Raw genomic sequence first — 9,605 nt, forward strand, 5'->3', positions numbered from 1 at the left:
GTAATGCATTCACTATTTTTTTAATTTTTTAATTTATTATCTGTGATACTGTCCCCATTAATCAGAAGTCCAGATAGCTCAGGGGTTCTGTAATCAGGGATATCGAAAGAAATTTTGCTGTACATAAAATATTTGGGGGAATAGCTCTAATAATTTTTTGAAAGTTATATTTACCACTGAAGTCTTCAAAAGACAATCTCTCCATTATTTAATAAGTGCATCACAGACCAAACACCTTGTTCTAGCCAATTATTTGCAAAGATTGATTTCTTATTACTTTTAATATAACGTCAATTCCACAAAGGAGTATTGTGTGGGCTGTAGTTATGTTTATAGATTAATCTCCAATACAATAAAACTGGCTGGTAAAAGAAGAAAACGGGCAACAGGCAAATTTTTAATGTCAAAGTCACATTTAAGAAGGAAACTAACTCCATCCAGATAAGAAAATATTTTACTTGGAATATGGAACCATAATGCATTTTGATTTGTTAAAAAAGACCAAAGCCAGTTTATTTTTAAAGTGCCGTTCGTACTGTCAAATTCTATGGCTTGTAGTCCTCCATCTTCAAACTGTTTGATTAAATTACCTTTCCTGATATAGTGAGTTTTCTGTTTCCATGTAAAGTCAAAATTCATCCTATTGATAGATTTGATTGCTGAATTGGGTATTCCTAATGTATATGCAGGGTAAATAAGTCTGGAAATACTTTCCATTTTGGTGAGAAATATTCCACTCAGAATAGATAAATCTCTGTGTCTATTTATTTAATTGAGTTTTACATTTTTGAAGTTTCTCCCAAATATTCAGATTTTCTAAATCAGATTTATTTTTATTTATATGCACACCCAGATATTTGACTTTGGAATTTATAGGGATATTAAAAGCAGTAGATATAGGACAGTCTTTTAGAGGCAAAATTTCACATTTGTTTAAATTTAATTTAAGCCCTGAAGCCTTTGAGAATATTTCAATCAAATTGAGAATTTTGGGAATTTCATTCAGGTTTTTTAAGAAGAGGGTTGTGTCATCGGCTAGCTGACTAATAGAAAACTCTTTGCCTAGCACCAACAATTTACCAAATTGAGCATTTTTAATTGATATGGAAAGCATTTCTGCAGCAGCAATAAATAGTAAGGGGGAGATAGGACAACCTTGTTTTATACCTTTGTTGATGCTAAATCTTTGTGAGGTGCCATGTGGAAGACACACTGAACTGTTTGTATCTTTGTAAAATGTTTTAATTACATTAATAAATTTATTTCCAAATCCAAATAAATCTAAAGCTTTGAACGTAAATTCATGTTCCATCATATGAAAGGCTTTATAAAAGTTTAAAAATAATACAAAACCTTAATTTTCAACTAAGTGGTTATAGTCAATTAGGTCCAAAATAAGGCGAATGTTATTGTGTATAGAGCGCCCTTTTATAAATCCAGATTGAGTGTCAGAAATAATTTGGTATATGCCTGATTTGAACCTGCTAGCGAAAATGTGTGTCAGGAGCTTGTAATCATTATTTAAAAATGTTATAGGTCTCAAATTATCAAGAAGAGTTGGATCTTTGCCGGGTTTAGCAATGAGCGTGATGACACCTTGTTTCATAGTGTGTTAAACAGCCATTTTCTAACAATTTTGTAAGCATTCCAAACACAAGGGTTCTGATGTAAACCCAAAAATGTTTATAAAAGTTACTTGTTAAGCCATCCCAGCCTGGAGCTTTGTCCTTGAATAAAGCACCCAAAGCTTTATCTAACCCCTCTATGGTGATGTCTGTCTCACATATCTGCTTATAATCGACATCAATTTTTGGAATCAGATGTTGGATAGAATGAAATAATGTTTCTGCCAATGAGTTATTTTATGCGGAAGAATATAAATTGCTATAAAAGGTAGAAATTTCTTTGGATATTAATTTTGAGTCTGTGCATGGTTTATTATTAATTTGCAAGCAATTTATCGCATTTCTTTCTTGTCTAATTTTTTCTAACCTACAGAAATATGCAGTACTTTTCTCACCATCCTCAATCCACTTAGCTATGGATCTCAGATATGCTCCTTTGGCTTTTTTGGTATAAAAATCATGTAAGTCAGACTGAAGAATTTTTTTGCGCTGTTTATTATCATCATTAAAAAACGGTTTAGAGCAGATGAGACAAAGTTTTTGAATGATTTCTAATTCTTTTTCCTTATTTTGGAAAGCTATTAATTTGCTGTGTTTGATTGAGATTTGGTGGACTTTAAATTTAAAGAATTCCCATTTTTCTGTGTAAGAATTCAAATTTTTATCACTACAAATCACATTAAGATGCTCTAGGATTTCGTTATTAAACTTTTCATTCTTAACCAGGGTTGAGTTAAACTTCCAGTAACCTTTGTTGTGGGATTTTTTCAATTGAGTTGTGATACTGAGTTGTATCAGGCAGTGATCAGATAAAGGTGCAGGTGAGATTCCAGCATTTACACTATTTTGCATCAGATTGTCTGAAATAAGCCAGAAGTCAATACAGGATTTAGCTGAACTATCAGGTTTAAACCAGGAGAAGGACTGACCTCGCTGATTTGCATCTCTCCAAGGATCCACAAGGTTCAGATCTAAGCAAAAGTTTTGTAGAACTACATTTATATGATGAGACTGAAATTTAGAGGGTGATCTATCAAGCCATTCATTATAAACCATATTGAAATCTCCTCCCAATATAAAATTGTTTGTGGAATATTTCTGAGATAGTTCTTTTAGATGACTAGTTAATACAGCCAATAAGGATTTATTCTGAGCAACACTGTTGTAACCCTAGACATTACAGAGAATCAGAAAACTAGTTTCCATTTTGAGTACACAAATAATCCAGTGGCCTAGGTTGTCCTTCCTATGAGTTTCAAGCTTATTCTGTTCTGAAAATTTTGAAATAGTATAGCAACACCAGCAGACAAAATTATTTTTTCCCCCCATTGATTAGACCAGAAGCTCTCATCTGCCTCAATAGAGTGTGTTTCTTGTAAAAAATATGCAGTTAGCTTTGGCATTTTTGCAAAAAAGAAATATTGATTTTCTCTTAACCCTATCAAGGCAGGCGTTGCAACAACATATCTGATTTTTCCTGTTACTAAACTTAATTTGAGCCTGAGAGGGTTAATACCATCTCTTAAACCCCTAGCATTTAAGGGCACACAGTTAAAGTTAGAAAAAAGCACAGACATAAAAGGGAAGCCCCAGAAAAAATAAGGAGAAGGTAACTGAACTTCTACTGTTCAGGAAAGGGTATTTGTTAATAAGAATGAAACACTAACTCCCTTAAACTGAATTCTTAACAGAGTAACTGACCTCTAACCAAATAACACGATTAGAAAATATTTATCAAAAAGATTGATCAAATCTGTAAATATTTAACTTTGCCTTTTTAAATAGTCTTATTTATTAATTTGGCCTATTTAATCAAGAAGAATTTTAGAAATAAAAGAATACAACTCTTCTTGAATCATAAACAAGCATCTTGTGCTCTCGTCCACTAGTATGTGATTACTACCTGTAAAGAAGTCCTTGACATCTTAGCCAAGATTGCATCACATTGGGCCTCGTCAATCAGCAACGCAGTGGACATTGCGCATCGTCTGGGGAAAAAAGAAGGCGGAAGACATTGCCAAATACTAATTCAATTCAACATGAGACACCACCAAGATGCCTTCTGGAAATTCACTAAAGACTTTAAGACGTGCAAGGAGATGGGCATCCACTTCAAGCAAGATTTCTGCAAACTGGATCGGGAAACAAGAGCTGCAGTCTGGCCCAAAATGGAGCAAGCCAGGAATGAGGGGAAAAATGTCTACTACCGAGGGCATGTCGGCTACATCAGCGGAATTTGGGTATTCCCTGATTGACTGAAGATCCAGTGTTGTTGTCTGGTATCTTCGTTGGTTTTTGGGTTTTTTTGAAACCCTGGATTTTTAGATTCCAATGGCGTTTATAACGTTCTAGATCCAACAATCTTTCTTTCATCTCCGCATTTTCTTTGATGAGCACAGGGACATCTTTTTCCAGGCCAGATAGTTTGGTTTTGCAGTCTTTTATATCAGCTGCGTTCATTTCGACTAGTTTAGAGATGTTAGCAACCATTAGCATGTTGTCGCATAGCTGCACGCCGAAGTTATCGATCTTGTCTGTTAGCTTGTTAACAGCTTCCACGATGGAGTTGTTGACTTCCTCGTTTGGAGACACAATTACCTTGCTGGGTGGTGTTGGTGTTTTGATAGGCGTTGGGGGAGATTTCCTTTTGGTCGATGGCAGTGAAGTCTCCATAGCATACTCGTGGTCAGCGACTGGAGAGCATGTTTTGGAGGCTAGTGCTAGCCTGGCCACAGTATCAGCTTTTTCTTGTTTCATCTCTTTTGTTGTGTGAAAGTTGGTAAAGAAAAGTAAACTGAAGATAATTAAAATGTATAGGCAGGTTTAGTAATCTTTTGGTGCTCAAAAACAGAGGTCTTAACTACCAAATCGGGATCAGTGAATTTGAGCTTAAAGGAAGCTGCCTGCCCGGTTCGCCATCTTCCCCGGAAGTCTCATTGCGCCACTTCTCCTGGATGTTTCTGATGTTCCGACTTCCGGAAGATGGCGAAGGGAGCAGACGAAAGGTAGTCATTCTCCAGAGCAAATCCCTGAAATATATAAATTGGAACAAACACAAGAATTATACAACCACTCTTCTGAACACCAAAGACTCTAAATCACGTAACGGGACTGTTCTAAGTAAATCTAATAAGCTCTAAAAACTCCTAATGCAAACATGTCTAAAATCAGCCCCAAAGCTAATGGTAAAGCTAGAGCGCTCCTCTCACATGACTACTGTGTCTCGGACGTAATGGAAACTGATGCTAAAGGCTCTAAAAATGTTCTGTCATCACCAATGAAATCTCTGCAGCAGCCAAAAAGAATCAAGCCCTCCGAAAATGAAACGCTGAACCCTGAAACAACTTCGCAGCTTGTTTCTAACGCCACTATTCTTGCAGCAGTTAATTCACTTCAGACATTAATGACCGAGTTCAAGAGAAAATTACAACAGAACACGTTAGCAATCACTAACATCGCCAAAGCAGTGGATTTCAATGCTGAAAGTATCAAGGAATGCAAAGACAAGTATGAAAAATTGAAGGAAATAAGAGATCTGAAGGAGCAAAACGTGAAGAAAGCAGCGGATCTGGAGAGAAAAACATCTGAGATGGATCGATACAAAAGAAGATGGAACCTAAGACTGAATGGTCTCAAGGAGATGCAGGATGAAAACACCTGTGAGCTAATTGTTGACCTCCTGCTGAAGATTGTTCCACACTGGAAGGACAAGATTGACTCGATTGTAGATACTGTGCATCATTTGGGGAAGACCACCGACCACCCTCGACAAATCATCATATAGTTCACAGCCAGGATCTACAAAGATGAACTGTGGAGAGCAACAAAACGCCATCCCATCTGCAAGGATCTTCATCTTCGCTTTGCAGAGGATCTCACCAAGGAGGACCACGAGGTAAGAAAAGCTGTTTGGCCCAAGGTAGAGCAAGCAAGAAAAGAGGGTCTTAAGACTATATTCAGGGGTCCGTATGCATACATTAATGGTCAGAGAGTGATCCCATAATTTACATTGTTCCATGTTTGACAAGGTTCAGATTTGATAACGTTCTCAGGGGTTTGTTCCGATAACATTGTTCTAATAACTCATTTGGAAGTAACACTGAGCAATTTTATTTATTATTTCAATTTGTATTTTCTTTCTTATGTTTTCACTCAAAAGTGAAATTTCTCTTTTATCTGTCAATGCAAGGGGACTAAGAAATCTTACAAAAAGGAAAAGTGTTTACTTATTTTGTAAAGGGAAAAAAGCGAACTATCTTTATGCAAGAAACACGTTAAAAAGAAGAAGATGTTTCATTTTAGACTCAGCAGTGGGGAGACAAAGCCTTCTATAGTCACAGTACCTCAAGATCAGCAGGGGTTGCTGTTTTTCTTAAAAACTTCCCTGGGCGTATTATCTCACATATAACAGATGAACATGGGCACTGGTTAATTTTGATCATCAACATAGACAACATGAAATTTATTTTGGCAAACATATATGGCTATAATAACATTAATGAAAATAAAAGGCTCCTGGATGAAATTACTTCACATATAGAATGTCTGAAATCTACAAACTCAACTGAAAACATTATAATAGGTGGGGACTTGAACTTAGTCAAAGATTACTTTTATGACAGATATCCTTCAAGATACTTATCAAGTCATCCTAATACTGTTTTTAATAATTTTTACAATGAACTTAGTCTAACTGGTGCTTGGCGACATCTCAACCATGAGGCAAATCAATATTCTTGGTTTAGTTCAAACTATTATTCAAAATCCAGAATTGACCACTGGATAATTTCTAACCATTTATTAGAATATGACATCAAATCCACTATTTCTGCAGCTCCTCTAACCGACCATTGCTTTATTAGCATAGATATTAAATCCAAAACTAAAACTCATTCAAATAAATTCTGGAAATTTAACTCCAGTCTACTTAAAAATGATACATATTGCCAAAATATCAAATTACTAATAAATAAAATAAAATCATCCAAAGAAATCAGTTCTCCAGTTAAGAAATGGGAATTTCTTAAATACAAAATACGAAAATACACAATATTTTTTAGCAAGAATTAAAAAAAGAAATGGAAAGAAAATAATTGGACATTATAGGGTCAAATAAATATTTATTGTAACAAACACATCTTAAGTGATGATGATAAACAGAACATTCTAAGGTTGTAACCAAAATTAGACCAAATTTATTCCCATAAACATCAAGGAGCATTTCCATCCATCTATCCATTTTCTTTAACCGCTTCTCCATTCCGGGTCGCGGGTAGCTGGTGCCTATCCCCAGCAGTCACTGTGCGAGAGGCGGGGGACACCCTGGACAGGTCGCAAGTCCATCGCAGGGCCACATATAGATGAACGAGACAAACAACCATTCACACCTAGGGACAATTTTAGAGTCATCAATTAACCTAACATGCATGTTTTTTGGTCTGTGGGAGGAAACCCACATGTTCACAGGGAGAACATGCAAACTCCACCCAGAAAGGCCTCAGGCTGGGAAGCGAACCTGCAACCTTCTTGCTGGGAGGCAACAGCTCTAACCACTATTCCACTGTGCCACCCTTCAAGGAGTATTTGTAAGATGTAATGTCAGATGGATAGAGGAAGGAGAGAAGAACTCGGCATACTTCTGTGGCCTAGAAAAAAGAAGACAGGAAAAAATAACCTTAAATCCTTGTTAATTAATGATACAGAAACAACTGATGAACAACTTAAATCCTCATAATTTTTTACATTTTACAATCAACTTTATAGATCTAAATTTTGTAAAACAGAATGTGATTCCTTTTTAATGGATATTGCTCAATTTGTTCGAAGAATAGATTATAATTATAAAGAAATCTGTGATGATCAACTTCTAATTGGAGAACTTGATGCAGTTATTAATCGTCTGTCTCTTAATAAAGCTCCAGGTTCGGATGGGCTCACAGGGAATTTTTATAGGCATTTCTGGGCAGACATTAGAGAACTACTCTTTCAGGTATTTGTCGAAATTTTTGAAACTTGTACACTTTCACCTCCTATGAGACATGGGGTTATAATCTCAATTCCAAAACCTAATAAAACCCCTAGAATTATAGAAAACAGAAGACCCAAAACACTTAGGAACTCTGACTATAAACTACCTACATTTTTGCTGCTCGTCTTCAATCAGGATTATCAAATGTTATTTCAGAGACACAGTCTGGCTTTTTAAAAAATAGATCAATTTATAACAACATAAGGCTTGTTATGGACTTAATTGAATACAGAGACCTAATTGAAGATGATGGTTATATTTTCTTTTTGGACTTTTACAAGGCCTTTGATTCAGTAGAACACCAGTTTATAACGGCAACACTTCAACAATTTGGCTTTGGTTATAAATTTAGAAATCTAATTAATGGTCTGTATAAAAACATTACTAGTTGTGTTATTCTCTCTAACGGCTCTACCCCTAACTTCGCAGTGGATGTTGGAATTCCTCAGGGCTGCCCTATTTCACCTTATCTATTCATTTTAGTGACTGAGATGTTAGCCATTTATATTAAAAACAGTAAGGACATAAAACCCCTAAATGTACTGGGAACACAGATAATCATCAGCCAACTGTCAAATGACACAACACTATTCTTAAAAAATAAACATCAAATCCCAACAACTATCCAAAAAATAGAAAAAAATTATCCAAGGCTTCAGGATTAACCTTAAATTTAAGTAAATGTGAACTTTTTACTTTTCATGAAACATTCCTTAAAGATATTTGCCAAGTCCCTATCAAATCTGAAATAAAATATTTGTGTATCCACTTATCTAAAGACCAAAAAAGTAATCAACTCCTCAATGTTGAAAGTAAACTCATTGCTTGCAAAACAAAACTAAACATATGGCTCCAAAGAGACTTATCAATCTTAGGCAGAATATAATTAACAAAAATGGAAAGCTTATCAAGATGTATTTACCTGATTTACTCAAATGCCATTCCAAATAAATTATTAAAATTATTTAATCAAATTAATTTTAACTTCATTTGGAGAAATAGGCCACATTATATTAAGAAAAGTAATATGCTAAAGGACATAAATGAAGGTGGTCTTAAAATGATAGATTTTGATTGCCTTAATGGTGCATTAAAAGTAAACTGATTAAAATCTTGGATCAAACATCATAGCTCATTCTGGTACTGCATCCCTAACTTCCTGTTTAGACAGCTAGGCGGTTTGAACTTGCTGCTTACCTCAGATTTTGAAGTAAATAAGCTTCCTGTAACTTTGTCAGAGTTTCATAAACAAATATTGTTATTTTGGAAAATGATATATACACATAATTTCTCTCCGCACTCCACAATAATTTGGAATAACAGGTATGTGTTACATCATAATAAATCCATTTTCTTCAAAGATTGGTTTGAAAGAAACATTTGGTCTGTGACCCATTTGATGGATAACGATGGTAACTTACTGAATTATGAACAGTTCTGTAACAAATACAACCCTCCTATCTTAGAGTTTTCACGCTTACTCAATGCAATTCCAAAAGAATTTACATTTTTGATCAAAAACACAATGACCCATTGATCTATACAACCACAATTACCCCGGTTATTGATCCATGGTGTCCAGTTTTTGGATAAAAAATGTAATAATTCTTTTATAAGGAAATGTTTAAAAAACCTTTTATTTCCTGGGGTACAAAATAAGAATAATATTCTAAATAAATTTGATGAACAATTGATCACTAAAATAAGATCTATGTATTTAACCTTTCTCATAACCCCTAAAGCAAAAGAAACACACTTTAAAATTCTGACTGATATATACATATACCCATCCAAGGAATTATTGAGAAAACGTTTTAATATAGCTGATAACACTTGCACATTTTGTGAAAATGATATCGAAACAACTGACCACCTGTTCTTTTTTTGTGCAGTTGTAAAGAAATTTTTCAATGATTTGCAGACGTGGTATAATAGTAATTTTCCATCATTAC

This window comes from Kryptolebias marmoratus, linkage group LG9, assembly GCF_001649575.2.
Source record: "Kryptolebias marmoratus isolate JLee-2015 linkage group LG9, ASM164957v2, whole genome shotgun sequence".
Taxonomy (NCBI): Eukaryota; Metazoa; Chordata; class Actinopteri; order Cyprinodontiformes; family Rivulidae; genus Kryptolebias; species Kryptolebias marmoratus.